This window comes from Aphelocoma coerulescens, chromosome 4 (genome assembly GCF_041296385.1).
Source record: "Aphelocoma coerulescens isolate FSJ_1873_10779 chromosome 4, UR_Acoe_1.0, whole genome shotgun sequence".
Lineage (NCBI taxonomy): Eukaryota > Metazoa > Chordata > Aves > Passeriformes > Corvidae > Aphelocoma > Aphelocoma coerulescens.
The window spans coordinates 55,608,787-55,622,348 of NC_091017.1; positions in this window are offsets into that span (position 1 = coordinate 55,608,787).

The window sequence follows — 13,562 nt, forward strand, 5'->3', positions numbered from 1 at the left end:
TTACAGAGCTTTTGGGAACAGACAGCATTGAAGCACATAAGCCAGTGCTTGTTATTCCTGCCAAAAACTTGGGTGTTAGCCAGATCCCTTTCTGATATCAATCTTACCAGATATCTAAGCAAACCAAGATGTGACTCTATGCAATCACATGCATCAGGACTAGAAAATTTGGAGCATTAAAAACAATGCTTAGTTTGCAGATGTTACAAAGACACTCTTCTGGTATGGACCTGCTACATCCTCCAGCACAGCTGGTGCAATTTTTACAGCAGCAATTAGTTACAAAGCAAGCCAAATAGGCTGGGTAAACTTTGCACATAGCAGTTCAAACAAATCTTGAATCCTTCCTGAGAAAGGGGTAAAATACATGTTTAGTAGGTTGTGTGGATCAATAGGGCGCTATGCTTGCCACCATATAGATGGAAAGGAGGGTTTTGTGCTGTTTCTTTCATTTTGTCCAAATAGATATGGCAGCTTTTTTTAAAAGACACAACTGGAAGTTGCTGCCCAATGTCAATTTTATTTCTGTGTACTTATCTTTCACGATCACTTTGAAGTAGTTTATTTTGCTAAAAGTTCTGCTAAGAATTTTTAGTACCTGGAGCTATTTGTCTTTTGAAAGAAATAAATGTATATATTACCACCACTATCTCATTTCTGTTTTATCTGTGGCATTTTGAGCTACTGTCCCCTCATAAAAAGCCCCCTTAAAATGCCTTCATATTTTAAGTTTGACTTTTTAGCCTAGAAGCTTTAACTTATTCTGGACAGAGAAAAAAGGAAGTAGTTCTATTCCATCTGGGCCCGTTCTTCCCAGAACTTAGCATGCTCTGTAAACTGAACAATCTCATTAGGGTTAATTTGATGCAAGCTGAAGTGGCTCACTGGCTTGCAGGCTCAGCACCCTAGGTAGTGCATGAATGAATTGCTGACAAAGTTAGAGTAGAACATTAAGAATGAGAATAAAAGATTAAATCTCATTTCCTTCCAGCACAACTTGTAATACTTGAGTGTGTTAGGCTAAATAATGTGAAATTTGGTAAATTGTTTCATTGAAGGTGAGCAATAGAAAACCATTAGGCTGTTTTATGTAAGCTAGTGGTTTAAACGATATCTAGTACTACTCAAGGACTGGATATGGTAAAACTTGAACTTGGTGGCTTGAAGATGACACAGTGCATTGAGTTGATACTTTTATGGGAATGAGATCTTGCTCCTAAGTGACAACTTTCATCTCAGAGTCCACCTGCCTATATTTGAAGCCAGGGATCTTTTTTTCCTATGTACATAATTTATCTGACTTTTATCCGACCACTCACTCTGTATTATAAGGTCTTTCTGACCTCATTTCTAATGCCTTCCCTCATCCTTGCTACTCTGAATACTTTTATGGATTGGCAAGCTATCACATCTCATTGCTCCTCTCGCTTTCCAGATTGTTGCTGAACAAAAAAATGTCAGCATATAAATTACTAAAGAACTCCACTTTTCACCAATTATTCATTCATACAAGGACATTCTTTTTCACCCTTCTTATTTTGAAATTACAATCCAAGTATAATAAATTATGCAGAGGAAAAAAGATCAAAATCTGCCAAACTGGTCATGCCCACAAACATCTGCCTGCTGATATTGTCCATGCTGATTTCTGAAACTCTATATTTCTCAAAAAAAGTCAAGGAAGATGAAATACTTGATTTTTCTAATGAAGTGGCAGGTGCTAACATGGTATAGCAAAGCGTAGAAGATCACTTCATAGGAGTTTCAAATCATCCAAGTCTTTTACAATGTAGAAGTTTTGATTACTCATTGAATCCACAGGAACTTGGGTTTACTGGCTTGTGAAGTTTTTCATAATGAAAGACTAGTAAATAATTTACTTAAAGCAAGTAAGAAGTCATTAACAATATATACCAGGATGCCATGTGTGACAGGCATGTCTGTATTTAGAACCACACTGTTATTGGTGGCCATGGAACATGGCCCTGGGTGGTGTTTTGATAGCTCTTGTGTCTGTGTCTGTTTTGATAGCTCTTTCAGACTAGATTAAATATGTGAGAAAGGTTGCCATTTTTATTTGACACAACGCAGGTTGCAAAATTAATGTGTAAACAGACCTATTATATAATAACTGGGAGTTGGTAAGTGAACAAAGACTTCACCACTTTTGTCCCTTTTAATCACTTTGTGAGTAACTGTGATTTAAGTGAAGCTGAAAATAATTTTGTTGCAGAAATGTTAAGAAATTTAATTGTTTAAAACGGATAGTCACTGTAATACTTTGTTTGACTCTAGGACATCTTTGGTTCACTTTTCAAACCATTTAACAAGTATCACGTGTTAAACTTAAAACCCTTAAGAATCTATAGTGGGGAAAAACATATGAGATGTTACCTTAAATTCCTTTTTTCTTTTACATTTTTCCTTCTTGTTGAAGTGTTACATTTAGTGTAAATTTCTGAAATGCTCATCAGTATCCTGGTTATGGTCAGCTTTCCTGCCTCAGAAGTGGAAGGTTTAAGTTCTAGAGCACAGTGTCTTTTATTAGAGTTAGAAATTAATCTGAATTCAGTATAATGACTTCAACCTTAAATCTTCCAACTTCAGCCATTCAAGCATACACAAACAGCTGCCTGGACTCTCATGTAAGCTGAGATCATAGGACAGACAGAGGAAGTACAGGTGATAAACAAATCTTCCTCCTCTGCATTTCTAGTTGATTTGAAAATCCAGTCAAAAATACAAAAGGTTCATTCAAAACCCATTTTTTACATTTAGTTTTTCTAGATTATTTAATTTTATTTTTAAAGGTAATGTCCGAATGAGTCCAAAAGTTGCTAATAGCTACAGAATGATCAACTGTTCTCTGGAAATGTTGCCCAGATATGTTTTGTGCTCCACAACTGAGATTTTATTTAATCCCATTATACTTGCAAGAAATCTTATATTAGGCTTTATAATAAGGAAAAAAACCAAGTCTGGTTTGATATGGAATGTTATCAATTTACCTCATTCACTCTTCTGACCATTTATTTTACAGCTGAGAGGACTGTAACTCGGAATAGCACAGAACAACCAACAGGAATTGGCTTGAAACTAGCAAATGCCCTGGTAGAAAACAGCAGGATAACTAAAGCATTATTTTAGCAATTGGAAGTGTGGAGGACAAGGGAAAGCTGATGACAAGGAAAGCTCAGGAAGAAATCTGAAGATCAGGCATCAGAATAGTTGCTATTAATAAGATGTAGGAACTTGAAAAGGGAGTGGAGGAATATTAGCTGCTTCAGGGGTAATAGGAGTAAGAGACAGAGGAAACAGAGCCAAAATTTCTAGCCAGAGGCTATCAGAGAAGGAGCAGAGCGAAATAGTGGAGTTTTCAGTCACAGAGAAGCAAGGTAAAAAATCATTGCAGTGGTAATTAACATTTTTGTCACTCATGACCTTAGCTTTCCAAGTCTTCAAATATTATTATTATTATTATTGACATTTTGTAAAAACACAGCAGCCAGGGTATTAATAAAATATTCCTCTTCAGATATACTCTTTCATTAGAGTATAGGTTACGTAAATGTATTTCTGTTGTTTATTTACCAGGAACATGCAAAGCTGAGCTCCTCATTTCTCATGGTTATGACCTCTAGCTAATATAGTAATCATTACGGCTAACATTAAGATTCAAGAATGATTTTCTGTTCACAAACACTTTTCATAGACAGGCATGTTGGTTTATGTGGACAATTATCAAAACAATATTGATTAGAAAATATAGACTTTGACATATTCATACAAAAAAAAAAAACCTTTCAGATACTCATAATAAAAGTATATTTTATATTTTATATTTTATTTTTTATATATATATTTATTTAAGATATTATTTTTGGGAGTTAAGAACAGGAGAGCAATTACCAGTACAAATATTTCCCTGTGTAATCTACTGACAGCTCAAATGTAAGGTCTTAACATATAAGTCACTTCAGTTGCCAATGTTTATAGTTTACCAAGAAAAATAAAAGTACTGCATACGTTCCATAGAAACCATTTGTGCAAGACAATGTTCATTTATGCAAATACTAATAAAATTGCAGAGTTGTCTGCCAGGAAGATAAAGGAGATACAGTACAGAGTAGTAAAGCACAGTCAGATAATTTCACACCAAAAAGCAGCAGCTATGTGGTTTGGCAAGACGTAAGACTTTCTTTCACCTTTCAGGGACAACACATTCTGGTTTTAGTGACATGGAACAGCTCCTTTAATTTTCATCTTGTACATAGGTAAGCATGCCTTTACAGAATGGAAGGCCCTGAAGCTGTACATGCATAATGAATCAAGCCTCAAAAGATTTGTTCACATCCCGACAGTTACAAAATTAAGTTATAACCCGCCTTGTTAGTACATATTTTGTGGAACATGTCTAAAGTGGTTCTCAACACTTCTGCTGTCTGTTTTCTTCCCTTCTTCTATAACTTAGGTTCAGAGACAATCTGAATGTCTAGGACAACTTGAGCAGATGTGAAGAAATGAGACCCTCTCACGGGTTCTTCTCCAGCACCCCTGCACAGGTAACACTAGACACCAAGACAGATTGGCTGATAGTCTCCTGGGGCCCCATCAGCCTTTCCTATCACAGCTTGCATCCGCTGAGCTAAATTTAAACATTCCTTCTGAGTTTAGTGATACAGCATCAGGCTTCCTTGCCCCATGCTTCTGCCCAGGTAATATCCACATGTCAGTTTTGAGATCCTTAGTTCATTGTATCCATTGTTCCAAATTAATTTCATTCCATTCACAAGGAAATACTAAGTATCCAGTTCTGTGGGAGGACTGGTGTTGTAGGGTTGTACATGTTCCCTTCCCTACTCTGACGTTTCACACTGTTGTTGATACCCCTCTTACTATGATGGCAGTTTCAGTTACAGAGACCACAAATCTGTGCCTGCTAGTTCTCCCCAAAATCCAAATTCACTGCTGCCCATGTCTCTCCCCCCGATCTTGTCTCTGCTCTCTAAGTCACGTGTCAAGGCCAAGGTAAACTCTAAGTGAGGCATTAAGGTGTCTGTGGTCTAAACCAAGTGAAGACACATGCTGCTAATGCCCACAAGCACCCAATTCACAGTGTTTAATTTTTTTGTTAGCATAATCAATGATACGCCCAAGAATCTTCTTGAGCTTGGTTAATTTTTTCTCCATTTTCTGAAGGAGAATTCCAGATTTCAGATTCCTTCCATCTACAAATAAGGCTCCATCCCCTTTCTTACAAACCTGAGAGTATGTCTGCCACATCAAACAGCTCTTACAGCTCTGCCTGTTTATACTGGGTACCCTATAAGAACAGGGGTGATTTAGCAGATAAGCCTTGCATTCTAGTAGTCCCTGTGACTCACTATCTTCTAATAGCACACTTTTCAGCCCAGACTATTTTCATGTGTCTCTTAAAAGTTCGTAATATGTGTTAGGCAGTGTTATAAATAAAAACTGCAAAGCTTAAAAGGACGGAGATCAATACTCTAGGCACATGTTGTTATTATTATTGTTGTTACTGTTGTTGTTGTTATTGCAGTCCAGTAGATTTTACAGGATCAGGCAGAAAAATAGCAACTTTGTGAGGATTTTCGTACTTACTCTCCCTGCTGGAAACATAGTAACCAAGAGTTAAGTCTCAATTGACTGTCAACATGCTGACTTTGCAACTTAAGTTATACACGTGTGTTGCAGACACCTTTCTGATTAAGAGCATTCTTCACAGTGCCTGTATGCAATTTTCTCTGCTGATGAAGCTGATTTCTGTTTCAGAAATCTTTGGCACTGCTCTGTAGAGAAGAATATTGCAGAGAAATCCAGGAGTGTAGCTCTCCTTGGAATACTGCCAACCATTTTAAGTCCCAAAATTGACTTAACTCAGCTCTATTCACAAGATCAGTCAATTCTCTCTCAAATGTATTTTATGTGAAGCAGATTTGTGAAAAGTGCTTTTTAAGCAGGGCAATTTCAATGCAACTATTGTGGCAGTGCATATGCATCATCAGATCATTGCCTGCGAATGAGATTGCTTGATCTGTTATGCAGCCACAGCCATAAGAAATACACTGTACTCCTATTTATTGCTTTTTACCATTTGCAACTCACTTGATAAGTGTGTTTGCATGAAATTGTCCATTTTTCCCTTTTGAGTACTTTGTCACAATTTTCCAGCAATAATGACAAAACAGTCTCTTAATAACATGAATTGACAAGATTTTAGTATGACCATTGCATTCTCACCAATACCTAGCAAAATGAGAAAATGAAAAGGTGCATTCTTAGTCCTGGCAAGTCACAGTTGCATTTTCATGTTCTTGAACAAACAGAAATGAGACAGTCCTCCCAAAGATTAAAAGAATTTAATTCACTGAACAAACATAGGCAACGTAAGAGTATTCATCAAAGCCAGGAGGATAAAGAAGAGAAACAGTGGTTTTGAACCACATTTGTGTTCCAGTATTATGCTGAAGTTTGATGTTGCTCAGGACAAAACCTGAAACTAGAAGCAGGTTGTCATTGTTTGCCTTCTCATACATCTGAGATTAGTGGCTTTTTTTAGACCTTCTGTCTGTAAAACAGGTAACCTGCACACCCCAATGACTTTTAAAGTTGCCTTTATGCTGTGTAATAGAACACTGCTAGGGCTTGGAGCGTGTTCTCTCAGTGCCCATCCTTTCCTCTCTTTGTGTTCCTCACTTTAAGCCTGGTTTCTTTCAGGGAGTGAAGAACAGCCGTGACCTGTTATAAAGTCTGGCACTTTCCTAGCCTGAATCCTGCAGTGTTTAAGTACTCTAAGAAATGGGGCAGGCTTTAGAAAACACAGCCTTCCAACTGATTTAATGCATCTAATAATAGCCTCTCAAGCGAGGAACTGTGCATGTGCCTCATGCAAGCGGTCACACTGTCAAAGTAGACAGAGACATACAAGTCACAAGCTCAGAAAAACAGTTTTACAGGCTGCTGATACATTTTTGTTCTTTCCAGGCAGGACAAAGACATCAATTCAATATTGGGATGGCCAACATGGAGATAAGAAGACAATTTTCTTCCCCATGGTTTTAGCATACAAGTATTTATGCAGCTCTTACTCTTCTCATTGAGGACTGGCCTGAATCTTTCTTGCATGTGATTTTATGGCTTGTTTGCTTTTTTGCATTACTCAGTGGATGTTGGTGATAAGGTTGCACTTTCTGACTGGTTAATTAATATTAATAGCCAGAGATGCTGAAAGCTGTTGTGCAGTGGTGTGATCATATTAGCTTTCCAAGCAAAACTTTCCTGAACAGAAAGAGCAGTGTGCTTGTCTGTCCTAGATCAAAACAGCCATCAGGCGTACATTTAAAATTTCCCTGATTCCGCATCTGTATGCTAGTCTGGTTGAAGCCAAAGAACACTGTGTACATTAGCATTTCACAACTTAGTAATTGTTCTCAAACATTAGGAGTTTCCGTAGAGACTGTTGGAATTAGATGTATTGCTTTTCATAGGAGAAAAACCAGTTCTATTCAAAATACTGTAAGGAAACTAACAGAAAAATGCTAAAAAAAAAAAAAAAGAGAAAATAAAAGATTGAGAGTATATTTCCATTTATCATCATGTTCTTTTTCCAAAGCTTTACATATATTAAATTATTTGTGAAGCACTCTTTCAGTTATGCTGGCAAAGGACATTGTAACATTAACTTGCAAAATGACATGGAAGGTTGTTGCTCCTCTGTTCTTTCACTTGTTAAAACCTTCTATGTTATTGTTAATCATCATAGAAGCACTGCAGGGCCCTGAGTTTTCATCTTTTTATATAGGTGAATGAAACACTGATTGTTCAATATATGGCAATTTGAAGATTTTGTTCTTCCTGACGGCAGTTTATATGGGCTTCTGAATTTCCCTTGATGTGTAGAAGTATCAGTGAGAGGAAAATAAAGGGATTCAAGTCTAAGCAACTTTTTTCCTTTCTGAAACAAGAGCTCCAATGGGCTTATATTTAAGTTACAGAAAGAGTCCTCAATTATTTAGTCTTTCTTTTCTAATTTATCAAATCCCTGTATTGTTCATTCAAATCAACCCCACTTGGATTCAGCAGTGTATTATTGATCATAGCAAGCCCTGAGCAGGCAAAATACCACATTAGCTCACCCAGCTTGAATTTAAAATGTCTTTGTTACGTGGAATTGCATATTTTCTTAATTTATGTGTTCAGGTGATTGGCAGTTAAAAAAACTAATAAGGGTTTCTAGAACAAATGAAGAGTATTTTACTTTTGCCTGAGGATATTCACCCAGCAGATTCATACCACTTAATTAGTGCAAATTTTTACTTTAGATGTACCAGTGAAAATGAAAAACAATTAATAATGGTAATTTCAGTGATATTCTGATAAGGAACCTGAACACTGTCTTCTAAATAGGCATTGGGTTACTTCTAAAAAGTCTTCCAGATTTAATCTCTCAAGTTTGTGTTGCAAGTTCACAGCATAAAGTCCAATGACCCATTCAGAACTTAGAGCAAAAAATCTCATACTGTTTTTACAGATTTCAGTTCTGACACTTGGCTGCTTTGGCTTAGCAGTAACCCCTGATGATGTGAAAGCTCCCAGAATGTATGGAAAGGATATCTGTGGGGTAGGGGGCTACTCTCCTCATATGAAAGATTTCTAGTAGTGATTTGTGTTATAATTTCAGCCAAGAGAACAGTTAATAGTAGTTAAAACCTGATCTGATTCTGGTGCTGAATTTCCTATGCTTCTGCTACTTCCTGGCAGTGTTCAGACTCTTCCAGTTTATCTTGCAGAACTCAGACCACAACTGCATCCTGATACCTGCATAGAAGCAAACTGAAGTAAATTGAAACATACTGCCATCTAATTCTTCACATGAGAAGAATTCCAGAGGAAAAACAATATTCCCAAACTGAACTTTGCCAGAATATTTTTTTAATTGAACATTATGATAAGATTCTGTAACATTACACTGAATTTACCATCAAAACGTATATAAATTCAATAGAAGACATTGTCAATTTGGCAGTGTTTCATCAGACTTCTTAGTTATCTGATTACATTAATTCTACATATCCAAATTCTCCTTGTTCTGGTGTTATATCTCTCCCCATTGGAATCCAGGCCCTGGAGTCAAATAAGAAAATATCCCCTACTCTTTGAACATGTTGGATCAAAGGAATGAATGACATCTCTGATCTTGGAGAACAGAAAAGCACACACTTTGGTAAGATCTTGCTCATTGTTAAGAAACCATGACTGCAGACACAGCACATGATTAAAAGAGTTAGAGCCAACGCATGAAGTCCAGAGCTCAAACTTCATCTGTAACTGAATTAATGTGATTTCTGGGGCTAGTGTTCATTCAGTCCCACATTGAAAATTGCAGATCCAACTTTTCTGTGTTTGGAACATAATGTTTAAATATGGTAAAAGTGATTAAGCTTTTCTCTAGCTAAGCTTACTTTAATCAGAGCCTTTCTGAGCCCCTCATACCAATCTGTGGTTTTTTGCTGGTTCCTGATCCACTGGCATCTCTTCAATTGCTATGAAAAAATATCACCCTCAATCGAATGAAAGAGCATCATTAGCAGGCTCGGCAAACTCCTCAGGTATTAAGGAGATGCTGTGGAGTCAAGTGCTCTCTGTTAATTGGTTCATTCAGACTGCTGGGGGGAAAGTGACCATCTGCAGCGTAGTGCATCCCAAAATGCACCCAGTAAATCAGCCCGCAAGCGCTCGGGCGCGCTGGAGCTGTCAGGAGCTCGGGCGCAGACAGGGAGCCGTACCCCTGTGAGAGATGCCCGCCGTGCCCTCGGCAGCGCGCGTGGGCCGCAGCCGCCGGTGCCCGGCTCGGCATTGCCACCTCCCGGCCCAACCCCGGCACTCCCCCCGGCATTCTGCTGGGTTCCTCTCCCTTCCCAAACAGCCCGAGCGTGGGCAGTGCCACAGGCGCTTCGAGCCTCCTCGCCGTGCTTCTGGGCGGGTTTTGCCGTACTCTGGCCCTATAGGGAAGCCTGGTGAGCAGGGAAAGATGGGGCACGATGGCACTGGGAATCCCTGCGTGTAACCCCCCGTGTGACAGTATAAAGGTGCTTTCATATATGCGACGTTTGTGGATTCACATAGGACACTGCAGGTCCTCACTGTATTTTCAAGTGCTAAGCTAGGCTGAGAATGCATTGCTGCACCAGAGATGTCCTTACCCATCCACTTCATTGACTCTACGTGTTGATGGCTGACTTTTGGACAAAGTTCAGTATTTCTTAACTAGCACCCAGAACAAATGGGAAATGGCCTGCAGCCTCATTTGCCTTGCCTATGCCTCTCCATTTATCTCACTCTTCTGTATAACCAGTGGATGGTATGGACATATGATTTGTCCATCACAAAAGTAAACCTAAGCCTAGAACCTTTGTTCATTTGATAAATGGGTTAGAGCTAATAATGCCTTTTCACCACACCTCTTGTCCTAGGATTTCTTATCGCCTCTGTGTCAGATATCGCTGGTGTAATGTCACCTGAACACTCCATGGCCATATCAGTGCAAAGTCTGATGGCTTAACTTAAGCTGCTGTGCAAGGCAGTTCAAGTGAAGATGGAAGGTATTGCATAGATGATAGAAAATGCCCATATATTTTCTTCCACCAGCAGAGCTGAGACGGACAGACATTCAGAGGGCAGCATACAGCTGGGAGCCGTGTGCATTGTCAGTCTCTGGTATTTTTTTCAGTAAATACTTTGTGTATGACTTCTGTCATGCCTTTCACTGGGGGCTTTTAATGAAAGTGTACTTAGAGCTTGGTCTTATTAGAGTCATTCCACTTAAATATTCCTCAGCTTGCTGTGTATGAAACATTTTAACATCAAGTTTGGAAAATGCACCCTCCCCCTGCAGTTTTACAGGTGCACTTTCTATTTAAATCTCATTAATACATAGAAACATTAAAGTGCTGAGGTTAATAAATACAACAAAACCAGCAGAAAAAAAATATATCGTTAGCATTATATATCTTTTCTTCTGTGCCTCTGGTGGAATGAATATGCCCAGCTATACAGCAGTCAAGGAGCCATTTTAATTAGAATTTAAATTAGATTTTGTAGACCTGTGAAGAAGAAGGAGGCAAAAATAGGCTGAAAGATACTACCAACTGCAGAGAAACTCGTCATGCACCAGCAGTGTCCTGGTAAAGAAAATAATGCTCTCTAGCATGATGACACTGGAGAACGAAAGCGTTGCAAGCTCTATCAAAGAAAGAGTGCTTATGTGAGGACTTCGGACTAGCAGGCATGAAGAGGGTTTCTACATATTTGAACATCTCAGGAAAACATGTAAGACAGGAAAACCTGAGCTATCAGCAGTGTTTTAGATTTCCTGCATCAGTAGCTTTATCTGTCTTTTTCCAAACAAAAAAAAAAAATTAATTTGAAGAAAATTTTGTAACATCCTATGTCAAAGCTAAGGCTAGTTTTTGGATACTTTTTTCCTCTGGGCAAATAGTACATGCCAGTCTTCGGGACTGGCAGCTCAGCACTTTCACCACCATTCCATTAAAATGAATTTAAATGTTAAAATAAAAGGTCCATGGGTCTGCTGTTTCTCAAATAGAGCAGAAATCATGGTGCTAACTGAGAGGCAAACTTCTCAGATCCTGTTTTTTCCTAGATGCAGGTTGTGAACTGAAACTTAACAAGATTCAAAGTGCTGACTGGGTAAAAGTATCAACATTTGCGGTCCCACGGATCACGATAACATTTACTGCACGGTCAATAGCTGTAATATGGATGCTGACTTTTGAGTTGTTTTTTCAATTAGTAATCAGAGTGCTGTGAAACTAAGCGTCTGGACTGGTACTGACAGTGTGTATCACTGTAATTATCAGTGCATTTTGCCCTAGTTTTTTCTTGCCATCAGAGAGTATCTAACATGCATGCAAGCCAGAAGGCAACAGTTTTTCTTCCATAAGGACTAGTGGTATATAACTGCACTATTTTATGGCTGCAGATATTTTCAGGCTTTTCCCTTTACTAGATGACGAAATCACTCGGCTCGGGAAAATGACTGGTCTTGGCAATTGCTCCCAGCACAGAGAGCGAGGAGCCGCGCTCTCCTTTTCTTCCCTGCAACTCTGCTGCTTGTCCAGCAAGAGGAGCTGCAGGAACAAGCAGCCAATTTCTCTCAAACTTACACTAAAGAAAAATACCTGGCATCATTTGACAGGAGAGTTCCTCTTTGTCTATGCTACTGTACAACAGGTCAAATACAAGATATTTTTGAGAGACTCATTTATTATCAACTGATTTATTTTTCGTTTTGCAAGGAGTAAAAGGTCTATCAAGTAATTAAGACAGGGTTTTCCAAGCCCCGGTGTTGAATACTCATTTATAGCAAATCTTTTGAGTTTCATGTGTCAGTCATTAGCAACTGAGTATATGACAGCTGTGCAAATCCAGGTAGAAGAGACATAAATATGGTTGAAAGGGACAGTATAGGTTGGTTTAGCTTTTTATTACTTAGTGCAATATTTTTAAACAAACAGAATAGTGCAACTAAGCAAAGGAAATAGAAATGGCAGCCTAAATAAATTGACATGATAGTAGCATGATAATAGATATGTAACTATGGAGAAGAGGAAGTTTAACTATCTATTCAGCATGTAATTTTTCCTGTACCTTACTCGTATATTGGTCTGTTTCATTACTAAAATGTATTCATCCTGCTGGCGTATCTTTGTCTATATCCTTGCTCTTTTTCATGGAAGTTTTTTTTCTAATCATTCATTTGTCTTACCTTAGGACTCTGCCAGGACCAAATCCTGTGACACATTCTCTGCATGCATTTGATTTCATTCCTACACTTGTGCCAACAAACACTTTTGTACTTTGGGGTTGTAGGATTGCAAGTAGATCCAGGGAACAGTGGCAGCAAATAGACAACTTACATGCTTTAAGTTAAGCAAGTGCAAAGCTCTCTGTAGGATTTTGGCCTTATTTATACCAGGTTTATCCAATGACTTCCATCTGGTTGGGTTTTGCTGCCTAGTTTGGTCATTATCTTTGGTCCTCATGTCTCTTTCTCAAACTGTGCAGTGTCATGGTGATCTTTTTTCCCTCTCTCATTAGGTACGTGTTAGACCAAGACATATTACTTTTCATTTACCAAGCTGGGCACTGTAACAAGCTGGAAAATAACTGGCCAGATCCTAAAAACATTTGATGTTCGTGCACAAGGAATTAATATAAAGTTGTTTGGTACCCCAATAACTGGATGCTTATACTGTGTTTTTTGCCTTTCTCCCTTTTATAAATGCTCAATGTGCAGCTCTGGTAGTGCTTTGCATTCTGGCACAGGCTGTCACACTGCAACTTCCTTAATTAGGTGTGCATTTAAACTGTGGAACAGAAGCAGCCTCCAGGCCAGGTAGAAAATACCCAAATCAATACTTTTTCAAAGTTTGGGTTTAGATATGAGTCCAGAACTTCACTGCCTCTGAAGCAGTCTTTTTGGGTGGTTTTCTCAATGCTTCCTCAGAGCTCCAGAGGCA